Source organism: Chiloscyllium plagiosum, unplaced genomic scaffold (genome assembly GCF_037043375.1).
Source record: "Chiloscyllium plagiosum isolate Xiang-an unplaced genomic scaffold, Cpla_swu_hap1 HiC_scaffold_22, whole genome shotgun sequence".
Classification (NCBI taxonomy): Eukaryota; Metazoa; Chordata; class Chondrichthyes; order Orectolobiformes; family Hemiscylliidae; genus Chiloscyllium; species Chiloscyllium plagiosum.
The window spans coordinates 5,500,660-5,516,448 of NW_028270160.1; the positions used below are offsets into that span (position 1 = coordinate 5,500,660).

The 15,789-nt window shown below is 41.5% G+C and overlaps 1 protein-coding gene across 1 annotated transcript in view; it reads right to left on the bottom strand.

Annotated features, from left to right (window-relative positions):
- Positions 1–15,789, bottom strand: part of LOC122561354 (VPS10 domain-containing receptor SorCS1-like) — a 1,223,550-nt gene that overhangs the window by 1,090,712 nt on the left and 117,049 nt on the right. The gene's annotated exons all lie outside the window — the stretch shown is intronic.

Genomic DNA, 15,789 nt, shown 5'->3' on the forward strand with positions numbered 1-15,789 from the left:
CAACCACAAGGGATGAACTTAGATTTCTCCAGCTTTCTCATTTCCCCTCGCCACGCCTTTTCTCAGTCCCAACCCTCAGACTCAGCACCGCCCTCTTGACCTGCAATCTTCTTCCCGACTTCTCCGCCCCCACCCCCTCTCCGTCCTATCACCCTCACCTTAACCTCCTTCCACCTATCGTATTCCCAACGTCCCTCCCCCAAGTCCCTCCTCCCTACCTTTTATCTTAGCCTGCTTGGCACATCCTCCTCATTCCTGAAGAAGGGCTTATGCCCGAAACGTCGATTCTCCTGCTCCTTGGATGCTCCCTGACCTGCTGCGGTTACAGATTACGTTCAACCTTGCTAAGTATAATCAATTATAAAAGTGTGTGTTGCCCGAAATCTTCCCGTAAACTATCAAACTTTTCATTGGATTGATAATACCAACAGTGTAGTTAATCCTACTTCCTTTTTTTTTTCTCGTTCAGTTTTTCATTTGTCTTTGCGAGCGAAACAGGTGTATATCCCCTTCATGTCACCTTAGAGATGGTGTTTTCAGGGTATATCCTGAGTTAGTTAAACCTTTTCCTCTTGAATTTCCATTTTTCTCTGCACAGAGGACAGCTGAGGTTTTAGCTTCACTAATTCAAATGAAAAAGTGAAGTGTTCTATTCTTTTTCAACCTCTAGCTGTTCAAGTGTTTCTTGAATAGTCCATTTGCAGAGCCTGTTGTGTCTCTGATGTCTGATTGATTCGGTAGATTGAGACTAGTGCTGGGTCACCTCATGCTGGTTTACCTGTAATTACTCATGCAGTAGTGTCTACAAAGTAGAACATCTGCAATATGCAAACTAATTGATTACACTTGTACTCCAGCATGACTGATCATGCACATGAAATTGCTGAACAGCTTAAAGTTGTATGCTTGAAGTTTTACATTCATACGTTTCATTGTGGCTTCCCTTGCCTGTGGCTACATGTTTTATTAAAATTCACAGGGGCAGTATTTTGACTTGTGCTCGAGCCAACAACAAATAGGCACCAATTTTATGAAGACCAATAACTTAACACTTCTGCAAACACTTCATACAAAGTGATGCTAATTATGGGTGGCGTGGTGGCTAAGTGGTTAGCACTGCTGTCTCACAGCGCCAGGGACCTGGGTTCAATTCCAGCCTCAGACACATTCTCCCCGTGTTTGAGTGGGTTTCCTCCGGGTGCTCCAGTTTCCTTCCACAATCCAAAGATGTGCAGGTTAGGTGAATTGGCCATGCTAAATTGCCCATAGTGTGCATGTTAGGTGCATTAGTCAGGAGTAAATGTACAGTAATGGGGAATGGGGTTTGAGCGGGATACTCTCCGGAGGGTTGGTGTGGACTTGTTGGGCCAAAGGGCATGTTTCCACACTGGAGGGTTTCCATTCTAATGTTCTCCATGAGATTGACAATAGAAATACTCTTGGTCTGCCTGTGCACATTTGCAGATTCTGGTTTGTCAGCCACTTCATGGTGGAGTTGTGAGTAGTCAGGAAGTAGTGTCAAAGGATACAGCAGGATATAGATTAGTTGGATAGTTGGGTGGAGAAATGGAGGTGGAATTTAATTCAGGCAAGTGAGAGGTGCGGACATATTTTGGGAGGTCCAATGTAAGAAAAAAGTATACAGGAAATGGCATTAACCCTAGCAGCATTGAGGTACAGGGGGACCTTGGAGTGCAAGTCCATAGCTCTCTGAAAGTGGCAACACAAGTGGATAAGGTCATAAAGAAGGCAAATGACATGCTTGCTGTCATTGGTTGGGGCATTGGGTATAAAAGTTGGCATGTCCTGTTGCAGCTGTATACAACTTCAGCTAGGCCACTTTTGGAGCATTGTGTACAGTTCTGGTCACCACACTGTTACAAGGATGTGGAGGCTTTGGAGAGGGATGAGTCTGAGGGACAATACCATCAAAGTATACAAAATGATGAGGGGCATGGATAGAATGGATACTCGCAAATATTTTCCCAGGATCAAATATGAGGGGACATAAGTATAAGGTGAGATGGGTAAGGTAAAAGAATATGCAACAATTTTATTCTTTATACAAAGGGTAGCAGGTGTCCAGAACACACTGCCAAGGGGGGTGGTTTAAGAGGCATTTGGACAAAACATGAACAGACAGGGAATGAAGGAATACAGCCCATGTGCAGGCAAATGGGAGTAGTTTAGAATGGCATCAGGGTCAGCACAGGTACGGTGGGCCCAAAGGGCCTATTCCTGTCCTATACTGTTCTGTGTATTAGGTGGTCATTATTGAAGTTTGCACACAGGCTGCGGAGGTTGGTGCTCAGCTCTTTGTAGTTGTACCAACCATTACCCTAGTGCAGTGCCTCTCTGTTCTTTTCTGCCATTTGTCTTGCAAAATTGGTCGAAAGCTGGGCATTTCCTTGGAGCATACAAAAGGACACACCTTCCACATGTCTTGCTAACATTGGTGTCTTCCAGAGAGGGTATCACCAGTCAGCATTGTACCTAAGGCATGTGAACTTTATTGATCCAAGGAGATCACTTTGTATTCATGTTCATCTCTCAGAAGTTCTTTGACACTATAAGCTTTATGATTTATTTACAAATCTCTCTGGAAAACGTCCACACAAGTGGATGTAATCACCTGTTGGCTAGCTCACCATCTGATAACTTACATAATGATCCCTCTTCTCTGTATCTGCTAACAAAGTGATGTATGGAATCTGCAGGCTTCAGTCCAAGCAATATGAATTCCAGTCAATATAGAAGTTAAATCTGGTTCTGAATTAGTCCCTACCTTTTGGGTATCTTTTAGCTCTTCAGCTATTAATCCTGACTTGTTAAGTTTGTTTAGAGCTGTTTCTAAATTACAAAGCATGTTAAAATCTTGCTTTTCCAAATCAGACATATTCAAATCTAGAAACCATAGCTCTAAACATTTTTAAAATTTTAACAGTTGTTGGGAGGTCTACTGTGTCCCAGTTTAAAACAGGGAATTTTGTTGACATTCTGACAGTATGCCTTTAGTCTTCCCTTGTTTGCTGTCAATCTGGCACCCTGCCTGATCACTTATCTTTCTCAATCAGTGAAACTGCCCTGTTGATAAGGATTTAGCTGCTCACCAGCACAATCTGTATATCCAGCTGAAATGACATTTTAATGCTGTCATGAACAAAGACATTGAGAGTTTTTCATGTGTTTTAGCTCAACTTACGTTTGCCCACCATGTTTTTAACCTGGAGGTTAACTTGCTTACATCCTATTCAAGATGTGGAGAGGTGGTGGTCTAGTGGTATTATCCCTGTTAATCTAAAGACCCAGATAATGTTCACAGATTCGAATGTTACCATGGCAGATGGTGGAATTTGAATTCCATCAAAAAGAAAATCTGGAATTAAGAGTCTAATGGTGACCATGAACCCATTACTGATTGTTGGAAAACCCATCTGGTTCACTCGTGCCCTTTAGGGGAGGAAACTTCCATCTTTACCCAGTCTGGCCAACATGTGACTCCAGGCCCATAGCAATGTGGTTGACTCTTGACTGCCCTCTGGGTACTCTAGGAGTGGGTAACAAATACAGGCCAAGCCAGTGACGCCCTCATCCAATGAATCAATAAAAAAGACACTATCAGTATGTTGTTTTCACTGTTGCTCACATCATGTTTATGATAACTACCTAATAATCAGTCATGGTAAGTCTGTAGATCATTTCATTTAAAGTAATAAAAGGCATTCCACATTATGAAGCAGACATGACAGCAAAGCAACAGATGTTTATGCATATGCTGTTTACAGGGCAACAGCAAACTAACTGCGAGACAGAGTCCTAATAATAAATACACACAGCACATGGAATGCTTCAGAGTAAATCTTCTTAAAATGTTAAACGCACATACAACATGTGTTTGCGAGCTTGACAGTTTTTAGTTGAATTTCTGCCCAGAATGCACCTTCGAGTCTTAGACACATCAGCCATGGGGAAAGGATTCTCACAATCCATTCTGTCTGCACCTCTCACAAGTTTGTATTCCTCACCGAGATCCCATCCCCTCAGCCTCCTCTGCTCCAACAAAAACAAACCCAGCCCATTCAGTCACTACAACAACCCGAGGAAAATCCAACCTACTAATTTTGATGAATGCGTGATGGAAATATTGTGCATTAAAATAACAAAATGTTACCAATATCCAGTTATTTCTTTAAATATTTGTGTTATTAATCCAGGTTTAAGTATGTGTGCTATTGTAAGTGTGTGTGTATTACCTTCATAACTGTATATGCAACACACTCTATCCAATGTATGCAGAGTTCCAGAATGGCCTAAGTTTAAATGAGGTGCTACAGAAATGTACATTTTATTTTTCTTTCACTCAGGTCGAGTTAGTTAATCTCAGACAGGATGGGTATGTTATAGCTAGTTGGATCAGGATGTTACAGTCAGGCTCAGTGAGGGAGCTAACAGCATTCAGGGATTCTGCTGATGACTGTACAAAGGTAAAAATCACACAACACCAGATCATAGTCCAACAGGTTCAATTGGAAGAACACTAGATTTCAGAGCACGGCTCCTTCATCAGGTGGTTGTGGAGGACACATTTGTAAGGCACAGAATTTATAGCAAAAATTTACAGTGTGACGTAACTGAAATTATACATTGAAAAATACCTTGATTGCCTTTGAGTCTTTTATCTGTTCCAATACCATTATAGCTTCACTTCTTTCATGTGTAAAATCACAAAACTTTTTTTTTAAAAAGTTAACTGTAACAAAGTTAACTGTGTTAGGTAGGCAATATGTTGTTGATTGTGTTATGATTCTCATTGGAGGTCAGGATACCCAATATTCCATGATGAGGATTGGAGAGAAAGGCTTAATTTATATTTCTGGAGATGTTTGCTATCTTGTCTAAGGTTTGAGGGGGTTCTATGTTCCATTGCAATGTAAGTGGATGCTCTGCCAAGGAACACCTCGATTCGAGAGCCACAAAAACACCTATCTCAACTAATTTAAAATAGCCACATTTCAACCCTGCCAGCTGCAAACCATAAATGCACAACCTTTCAAGGAAACTTTACGAATTACAGGGAAACATAAAGAAAGCAGACAGCCCACACGTACAGCTCTCTATTGCCATATCTCACTCAATTCAGCCGGTTTCCAGTGGGCTAATCCTGGACAAGTGTGAGGAAATAACTACCTGATCTGTGCTGGGAATGAATGATCTTTACTGACTGCACAGTTCGAATGTTTAATGATCCCAATCTGTGTTCTCGTTTTAAAATGCTGTTTAAATTTGAGTCACGGAGAAATGGTGAAAAAAACCCACCAAGAAATGAAAAACCAAAAGGTTGACATCAGACTGCACACAGCAGACGTGCTATATTACAACAAATTGCAATCTCTAAAAGTTCATTAAAATGTGGAACACCCAAGGCAAGATCGAACAATCAATACCAGTGTCAAGAGAGCATATAAAACCAGGGCAAGACATGGTATAGCACCAGCTTTGAGAAAAAAATGGGACTTAATATTGGCAGCGGTGCCTGGAAACAACTAATCAAATAATGGGAATTACATAAGGGGAAGTCCTTGAATAATTATTAAACTGTGAATAAAACTCAGTCATATAAACGGAGGTTTAGTATTTCTTGATATGAATTGTTCCTTTTTAAATCATGCCGATCACTGCTGCAGTGGTTTTCTTTTAAACGGTGTCTATAAACACCCAAAGCATACGGTCAAGTAATTCTTCCACTAACGCTGATGAGCTAACAGGCCTTGAATCAGTGGGTACTTGTGGTACACCCTTTAGCTCCAAAGAAGATCAAAACATTAACAACTATCCATTTTGCCCAGAGCACGGTTCATGTTGAAATTTGCTACTGATTTAATTACACTTCTTGCTTTCTTTTCCCCCCAGAAACTTTCACAAGTGCTGTGGGTTATTTTACTACTTTCCATTCCATCCAGCGTGTTTTAATGATGTGCTGTGAATTCTGGCAGACTAATTGAACATGTGACATGGAAAGGTGCAGGGCATGCTACAGTGGGGTGGCTCTGTTAGAATTATTCCTGCAGTATTATAGGCCCAGTTGATTCATTTGGTGCAATTAGAGATAATAAAGGTGTCAAGAAACAATTCCAAATTTGATACTCAGCCTGGCCAGAGCTGGCTGAACTTGATAAGATCAAGATCTTGATAATGGCAGAGGTTGTGGTACAAACACTTCCAGATATATATACTTTGGTTGAAGTTCAAACAATTTTCGGAAGTCATGTTACCGCTGTAATGTTGGAAACAGGGCAATCAATTTTACTTGTCAAATTCCCACAAACAGCTATGTGAAAATGCCTACATCATTGTTTCTTTTCCCCATGAATAACAACTTGACTGAATAGTACCATAAGATATTGTACATCCACGGAATAGGGAGGCAGGGTCTTAATTTGCACCTTAAACAAAAGGGAGCCCTCCAAGGATGCTGCCCTGGAGTGTCAGCCCAGATTTTGAGGTGCTGGTGTTGTACTGGCATGGACAAGGTCAGATCACATGTCAAGAGATTATAGCTCAATTGGTTTATTTGAAATCACAAAGTTTTGGAGTACTGCCCCTTTGTCAGGTAAAGTGGATGGAAGCGCACAGGCTCCACTCCCCCTGACAAAGGAGCAGTGCTCTAAAAGCTTGTGATTTCAAATAAGCCTGTTGGATTGTAATCAGATGTCGTGTGACTTTTGACCTAAGTTTTGTAAGTGGGAACTCAAAACCTTACAGTTCAGAGCCTACTCCGTGCTACCAGTTACGCCACAATTACCACGATGACGAACCATCGTTTTACTTTTCTAGGATTGTTACACTTGCATTGAAGAGAAGAACTTAGAATTGAGATCTTGCTGAAGGAGTTCTTCTTATGCAGTCATATGTCATAACCGCAAATTTGAAAGGAGAAGATAACATCTCTTTATCGTTGTCAAGTGAGCCTACTGGGGACATGTGAAGAGAACATCCGAATTGGGTTCAGATCACTATCAGGTCTTAAAAGATGTGTATCACAAGCCTTATACATGGAAAACCAGGTCTTGAACAAAGGTCAGGACGTGTTTGGTAACTGCTGATCTTTGTCTCAGCAAGAATCCATGCTTTCAAGAGAGAAAGAAAAGAAAGACTGGAAGCTATTCACTCGAGTTTCAGCTTCAGTTCAAGGTTCCAGGATTACGTCTAGCTGTAGGGTTTGAGTAGAAAAATTGAGACTGATACTCCAGGTCATCTTTCTGATGAGAGATTAAATCAAGGTCCTCTCCTTCTCTGTTCAGGTGGCTGTAAAAGATCCTGAGGTACTACTTTAAAGAAGAACTTGAAAGTTATCTCCAATAACACCATCATGGCCAATAGTTTTCCCACAGTCAGTCAGTATCACAGGAAACGGTTTGTCTGATTATTGTCACATTGCTACCTTAGGTACCTGCTGTGTGTAAATTGGCTTCCAGAGTTTCCACATTACCACTGCCACTATACAGAAGTACTTCACTTGCAATGCAAGATGTTTAACTGTACAAACAAAACACGTAAATACAACCATTATGACCAGTCCTCAGGCAATGTTCCCAATTTTACTATGGTTCTATACAGGGTACCCTAAATTGTTTAACTCCCAGGTGTGGAGGGACATACTGGCTCCTCTGTTTTGTTCATTTGCCCCCTCAGTTGGTCGCAACAACGTTAATTTATAAGGGATCTCTTCGCTTATGATGCCTTCCTTTGAGATGAAAGGAATTTAGGTTCTAGGGACATACTCTTTTGTTAACTCAAATCAGCCTGATTAAGTGTAAGGGTTTTAATTATTAACATGAGAAGACATAACAGTGTGACGCTTATTTGCACGTATTAGAAATAAGAGGGGAATCCATAAAAAGATAAAAATTAAAGAAAGGTATACAGAGCAGTCTCAGAGTCATTGTGAAGAGTAGATAGTACAAATGTTGCAGCCATTACAGCGGATGATACCAGTAATGCTCACAATATTGCAGCCATTACAGCGGGTGTTACCAGTAATGCTGACAATATTGCAGCCGTTACAGCAGGTGTTACCAGTAATGCTGACAATGTTGCAGCCATTACAGCGGATATTACCAGTAATGCTGACAATATTGCAGCCATTACAGTGGATATTACCAGTAATGCTGACAATATTGCAGCCATTACAGCGGATATTACCAGTAATGCTGGCAATATTGCAGCCGTTACAGCGGGTGTTACCAGTAATGCTCACAATGTTGCAGCCGTTACAGCGGGTGTTACCAGTAATGCTCACAATGTTGCAGCCGTTACAGCGGGTGTTACCAGTAATGCTCACAATGTTGCAGCCATTACAGCGGATATTACCAGTAATCCTGACAATGTTGCAGCCGTTACAGCAGGTGTTACCAGTAATGCTGACAATATTGCAGCCGTTACAGCAGATATTACCAGTAATGCTGACAATGTTGCAGCCGTTACAGCGGGTGTTACCAGTAATGCTGACAATATTGCAGCCGATACAGCGAGTGTTACCAGTAATGCTGACAATATTGCAGCCATTACAGCGGGTGTTACCAGTAATGCTCACAATGTTGCAGCCATTACAGCGGGTGTTACCAGTAATGCTGACAATATTGCAGCCATTACAGCGGATATTACCAGTAATGCTGGCAATATTGCAGCCGTTACAGCAGGTGTTACCAGTAATGCTGACAATATTGCAGCCATTACAGCGGGTGTTACCAGTAATGCTGACAATATTGCAGCCATTACAGCGGGTGTTACCAGTAATGCTGGCAATATTGCAGCCGATACAGCGAGTGTTACCAGTAATGCTGACAATATTGCAGCCATTACAGCGGATATTACCAGTAATGCTGACAATATTGCAGCCGTTACAGTGGATATTACCAGTAATGCTGACAAAGTTGCAGCCATTACAGCAGGTGTTACCAGTAATGCTCACAATGTTGCAGCCGTTACAGCGGATATTACCAGTAATGCTGACAATGTTGCAGCCGTTACAGCAGGTGTTACCAGTAATGCTGACAATATTGCAGCCGTTACAGCATGTGTTACCAGTAATGCTGACAATGTTGCAGCCATTACAGCGGGAGTTACCAGTAATGCTGACAATATTGCAGCCGTGACAGCGGGTGTTACCAGTAATGCTGGCAATGTTGCAGCCATTACAGCGGGTGTTACCAGTAATGCTGACAATATTGCAGCCGTTACAGCGGATATTACCAGTAATGCTCACAATGTTGCAGCCATTACAGCGGGTGTTACCAGTAATGCTGACAATATTGCAGCCGTTACAGCGGATATTACCAGTAATGCTCACAATGTTGCAGCCATTACAGCGGATATTACCAGTAATGCTGACAATGTTGCAGCCGTTACAGCGGGTGTTACCAGTAATGCTGACAATATTGCAGCCGTTACAGCGGATGTTACCAGTAATGCTGGCAATATTGCAGCCGATACAGCGAGTGTTACCAGTAATGCTGACAATATTGCAGCCGATACAGCGGGTGTTACCAGTAATGCTGAAAAAGTTGCAGCCGTTACAGCAGGTGTTACCAGTAATGCTGACAATATTGCAGCCGATACAGCGAGTGTTACCAGTAATGCTGACAATATTGCAGCCATTACAGCGGGTGTTACTAGTAATGCTGAAAAAGTTGCAGCCGTTACAGCAGGTGTTACCAGTAATGCTGACAATATTGCAGCCATTACAGCGGATATTACCAGTAATGCTGGCAATATTGCAGCCGTTACAGCGGGTGTTACCAGTAATGCTCACAATGTTGCAGCCGTTACAGCGGGTGTTACCAGTAATGCTGACAATATTGCAGCCATTACAGCGGATATTACCAGTAATGCTGGCAATATTGCAGCCGTTACAGCGGGTGTTACCAGTAATGCTCACAATGTTGCAGCCGTTACAGCGGGTGTTACCAGTAATGCTGACAATATTGCAGCCATTACAGCGGATATTACCAGTAATGCTGACAATATTGCAGCCGTTACAGCAGGTGTTACCAGTAATGCTGACAATATTGCAGCCGTTACAGCAGATATTACCAGTAATGCTGACAATGTTGCAGCCGTTACAGCGGGTGTTACCAGTAATGCTGACAATATTGCAGCCGATACAGCGAGTGTTACCAGTAATGCTGACAATATTGCAGCCATTACAGCGGGTGTTACCAGTAATGCTCACAATGTTGCAGCCATTACAGCGGGTGTTACCAGTAATGCTGACAATATTGCAGCCATTACAGCGGATATTACCAGTAATGCTGGCAATATTGCAGCCGTTACAGCAGGTGTTACCAGTAATGCTGACAATATTGCAGCCATTACAGCGGGTGTTACCAGTAATGCTGACAATATTGCAGCCATTACAGCGGGTGTTACCAGTAATGCTGGCAATATTGCAGCCGATACAGCGAGTGTTACCAGTAATGCTGACAATATTGCAGCCATTACAGCGGATATTACCAGTAATGCTGACAATATTGCAGCCGTTACAGTGGATATTACCAGTAATGCTGACAAAGTTGCAGCCATTACAGCAGGTGTTACCAGTAATGCTCACAATGTTGCAGCCGTTACAGCGGATATTACCAGTAATGCTGACAATGTTGCAGCCGTTACAGCAGGTGTTACCAGTAATGCTGACAATATTGCAGCCATTACAGTGAGTGTTACCAGTAATGCTGACAATGTTGCAGCCATTACAGCAGATATTACCAGTAATGCTGACAATGTTGCAGCCGTTACAGCGGGTGTTACCAGTAATGCTGACAATATTGCAGCCGTTACAGCGGATATTACCAGTAATGCTGACAATGTTGCAGCCGTTACAGCAGGTGTTACCAGTAATGCTGACAATATTGCAGCCATTACAGTGAGTGTTACCAGTAATGCTGACAATGTTGCAGCCGTTACAGCGGATATTACCAGTAATGCTGACAATGTTGCAGCCATTACAGCGGGTGTTACCAGTAATGCTGACAATATTGCAGCCGTTACAGCGGATATTACCAGTAATGCTGGCAATGTTGCAGCCATTACAGCGGGTGTTACCAGTAATGCTGACAATATTGCAGCCGTTACAGCAGATATTACCAGTAATGCTGACAATGTTGCAGCCATTACAGCGGGTGTTACCAGTAATGCTGACAATATTGCAGCCGTTACAGCGGATATTACCAGTAATGCTGGCAATGTTGATGGAGATTCTTGGCTTTGGAAGTTGCCTGAAATTCTTTCATGCTGGTTCCTTTTGACAGAAGCTGCTAGCTGGCAGCAGTCAGAGTGATTTTAAAATGCTATTCTTTACCTGCAGTGCAGAGGCATTTAATGGCAGTTCTCAAGACCATGATCTTCACAGCACACTAATACCGGGGCAACAGGCCACTTACACAGACAGACCAGAATTAAACTTTACTCTAACACCCTGTTTTTGGTATATCTTGGAAGGGTAAAATATTAATGTGTCTAGAGGAAATGGTAAGAAGCTGATTTTCTGCCATTTTATTCTCTCCACTTGAAGTTTCTAAGATTCTGTACAGGTGTGATATTTCAGAATTCCTCCCCAGGCAGCTAGTAAATTTATATCTGCAGTCTCTTTAGGCTGCAACTCATTTTTCTTTAAAAACAACATGTTGCAATTGTAAGTTCAATATGTCCATAGGTGAACCAGGGTTATAATTTATGGTCATTACACAAGTCCTTCTTTTCCTTCAGCAGAATAATTTTGAAGATTGATAAGGAAGCAATTTTCCACCCAAGTTCTCCAATATTTTAATCCCGACCCCAGGACTGAGATTCACAATCCAATAAGTTGTGCTTTTCTTGCTCTTTGTAAAATAAAATTTGTTTTCATATATAATGAGTCAGCTTATAGCAAACTTTTTTTTCAGAAGAAACAAACAAAACAAAACAAATATTGTCCTCGCTGTGTCTCCGAAGAAGCCAGTTATTTTTGCTTGTTAAAGGGGCTTTCACCTTCCAGCAATGAAAATGGAGACATGCACAAGCTTTATTCATCTCTGAGGGAAATCAACTACTGGATTATTAACACCACAACAGGAAAGCAACTTTTCAGAAAATAATCGTGCATCTCTGCCTTTGGTCATAGCTTTGACCAGTGCCAAGATAGAAAATAAATGGGGCAATCCCAGTGTCACCAGAAACATGAAGTGTTACTGCCAGTGGTTCTCAGTTGCATAAGCGACAGATTGAAGCTACCCCCTCTCGAAGTGTGAATCTCTGTCACTTTCTGGCTTAGTTCGAGCCAGAGAGGCATATAGCATGGAAACAGATCCTTCGGCCCAACTAATCCATGCTGCCCAGTTTTCACAATTCATCTAGTCCCATTCTCCTGCATTTGGTCCATATCCCTCTGTACCTATACCATCCACATACCTGTCTAAGTGTTTCTTAAAGGACAAAATTGTATTTGCCTCCACCACTACCTCTGGCAGTCCGTTCCAGACACTCGCCACTTTCTGTGTGAAAAAAGTGCCCCTCTGGACCATTTTTGTATCTCTCCCTCTCAACTTAAGCCTATGCCTCTAGTCAGTACCATTGAGGGTCAGGGTGCAGTTTTTGTGCAGCCAAGGTTCGGAACACAAGTTTCAAATGCTTGAGTTGGGTTGGAGAGTGGTTTCATTTCCTTAATGGGCCTTTTTTTAACCTCCCTTTCTGTGCTATAACTATTCTATGGTTCGAGGTGAGGATGTGGTGATGGGGGTGTCATCAGAAGTATCTGTAGATAATGGCTACCATGAGTGCAGAGTGGAGGCTTCGCTTTTTCTGTTCATTGTTCTTGTAAATGTTCCGTCATTGTCAGTCTGTACTTTCATATTCCTCAATGCTCAGGAATGTCTGCAGTGTTATACTGAAGCTATACAGTTTTTAAAAATTCAAATGTCTGGGGTAGCAGTTGCAGGTTGGGGTTGAGATGAACAATCCAGGTTCAAATGATTCTGTGAGCGGGATGTGGGGCGTGGTAATGAAAATTGGAGGAGGATAAGAGGCCAGCATTTGAGGAGCACAGGGATCACTGTAGGTGGAGGTTAAAAATCGAGAAGGAAAAAACCATGAATGTGATGTTACTTCCATCAGTCAGTATACATTGACAAGGCAGGATCATCTTACCAACCTCTGTATCATGGCATGTGACGTGATGTTAGAAATCTTAAGAATGTTAAAAATTCACTCAGATCACTTGAAGCATGACATGCTATTGAAAACATATAACTTTGTTGTAACCTTTCAACTTAATATTAACCCAGACACTGATGTGCCTGTGAATATAATATCTATAAACAGTCATAGGGTGAAATGTTCCAAAGCAGGTCGAATATTATGTAGGAAAATGTAATGAAGAATGGAAGTGCTGAATATTATTCTTTGTCATGAAGAATGGAAGTGCTGAATATTATTGAAAGACTGGCGAAAGCAACAGCGCAGAGGGATCTGGGAGTCTTCCTGCATGAATCACAAAAAGCTGGCAACAGGTAACAGGCAAATGAAATATTAGATTTCTTTTCAAAGGGAATAGAATATAAAAATAGGGAAGTTTTGCTAAAACTGTATAGGGTACTAGTCAGACCACAGCTGGAATACTGTGATCAGTTTTGGGCCCCTTTTCTAAGGAAAGGTATTCTGGCATTGGAAGCTGTTCAGAGAACAGTCACTTGGCGTAGAGCTATGCTTTTTTATGAGTAGAGCTTAAAACAGGTTGGGGTTATATTCATCAGAGTTTAGTATGATGGGAGGAGATAACCATACCTTATGGTTCATAAGGCAAATGAACCATATTAAGAGGTTCATGAGTAGGAAGGCTTTAGGGAGATTTGGGCCAATTACTGGCAAGTGGGATTAGATTAGTTTAGGATATCTGGTCAGCATGGATGAGTTGGACCGAAGGGTCTGTTTCCGTGCTATACAACTCTAACTCTCTGTAAACATCCGATGCAGGTGAAAGGTCAAGAACTGAAAGTAGGAAACCTCATATCTGCAAACTCCCCCCACACAGTAAATAACTGTGACAGAATACTGAGAATAGCTATTAGCTAGTATAAGACAAACATAGAAAGGACAGGACCTCCTCTTCACAGTCCAGAATTTTAATCAACAGAGATTATATTTGGAAATGTACAAGGAAGTAAATCATTGTGTTTCCTTTTGAGCTAACTGTAGGACAATGAATTTGCAATACCTGCAAAACTCTTACCACACAGTATCCATAACAATTGTGGAGTGTGTCTGCCAAAGACAATGACTTTAAACCAAAAAGGTAAAGATATTTAAGCAAGTTATTAGAGCACAATTCTTGTCCCTGTAGAAATCAATGGTGCCATCACTCTATGCAATAATCCCAAACCACAAATGGAATTAAATCTTAAACACACCAAAAACATGTAAGTGAGATTATATTACCATACAAGATCCTGTCACAATGACATTATTTTAGTTTAATAGGTACATTAACCCACATATTTTTTCAAGCATTCGTGTTAATTAGTAATGTAATCAGAGAGAGTTGTTCCTAGGCTGTAGGCTTCATTGGCAGCAACAATGAAGCTGATGCAATAAGAATTTTTCTTTAAAGCAATTATTAACTGGGCGTGATTTCTTAGAGACATAGCTGTAACAAAGCACAAAACAGGCAAGTTTGACTGATGAATAGGAGTGATGTTTCCTTTTAAAATCATTTTTAATGAGATGTCAAATGCTCACTGCCTGTAAGGAAGGTCGAGGCAGAAACACTCATAACATTTAAGAGGTATTTAGATGTGCAATTACGATGCCATATGAGGCTATGGGTCAGGTGCTGGGAAATGGGATTAGAATAGTTCGCTGCTTATTTTAAACCAGTTGGTTTGGGCTAAAGGGCCAATTTCTGTGCCATTGACCTCTGTGACTGACTCACTCAATCCAAAGAATTCATATTGGTATTCAGAATCTACCTGAACTGCTTTCTGTTTTTCATCTCCATTAGCATAACCCTCTGTTCCCTCTTCTCTCATGCTCATTCATCCTTCTCTCAAGTGCACCTATACTAGTCAGGCTCTGTGTTAAGGAGTTTGACATTCGCACACAAGACAGCCAAAGCCTTTTCAAATTCGCTATTGAGTTTTTAGTGTCAATCTTACATTGACACACTCAAGTTGCTTTACTCTTCTCACAAGTGGAAACATTTGATAACTTCCAACTCTTGAAAGGTTTCTGTCTTTGTGGGTGCTGTGGTGGTGGTGGTGGGGGAGGGGGAGGGTGGCGGAGTGGTGTTATCAGTTCCCAACCCACCTCAATGCAGCTGCGGGCCTGTCAGAGGGCAGATTCAGGAGGAGGAGCTTTTGTATGTATTGTGGCCAGCAACTCTTCTACTGATTCACTCGTGAAGGTGTTGCTGAGAAATAAGAGTAAGGTAGAGCAGGGGTATAATGGAAATACCATCATGATTAGCTACCACTCAGAGACACCAGTCTCTCGGAGACCCACATTCAGTGACAAGCCTCTGACATAGGAATCTATCCCACTATTTTCTGTTAAAAATGTAAAATACTCTTGAAAACTTGCACAATGATAACATTGCTGTATAAACAGTTTTAACATGATGCATAAAGTAATTCATGGGTGTGGTGTGTTAAACGTCTACTCATCTACAGATTGATGCAGGATTTGGACTGCCTTCAAAAAACTGTTTGATGTATCGCTAATACAATGAGACAAAGAACTGCGGATGCTGGAAATCTGAAACAA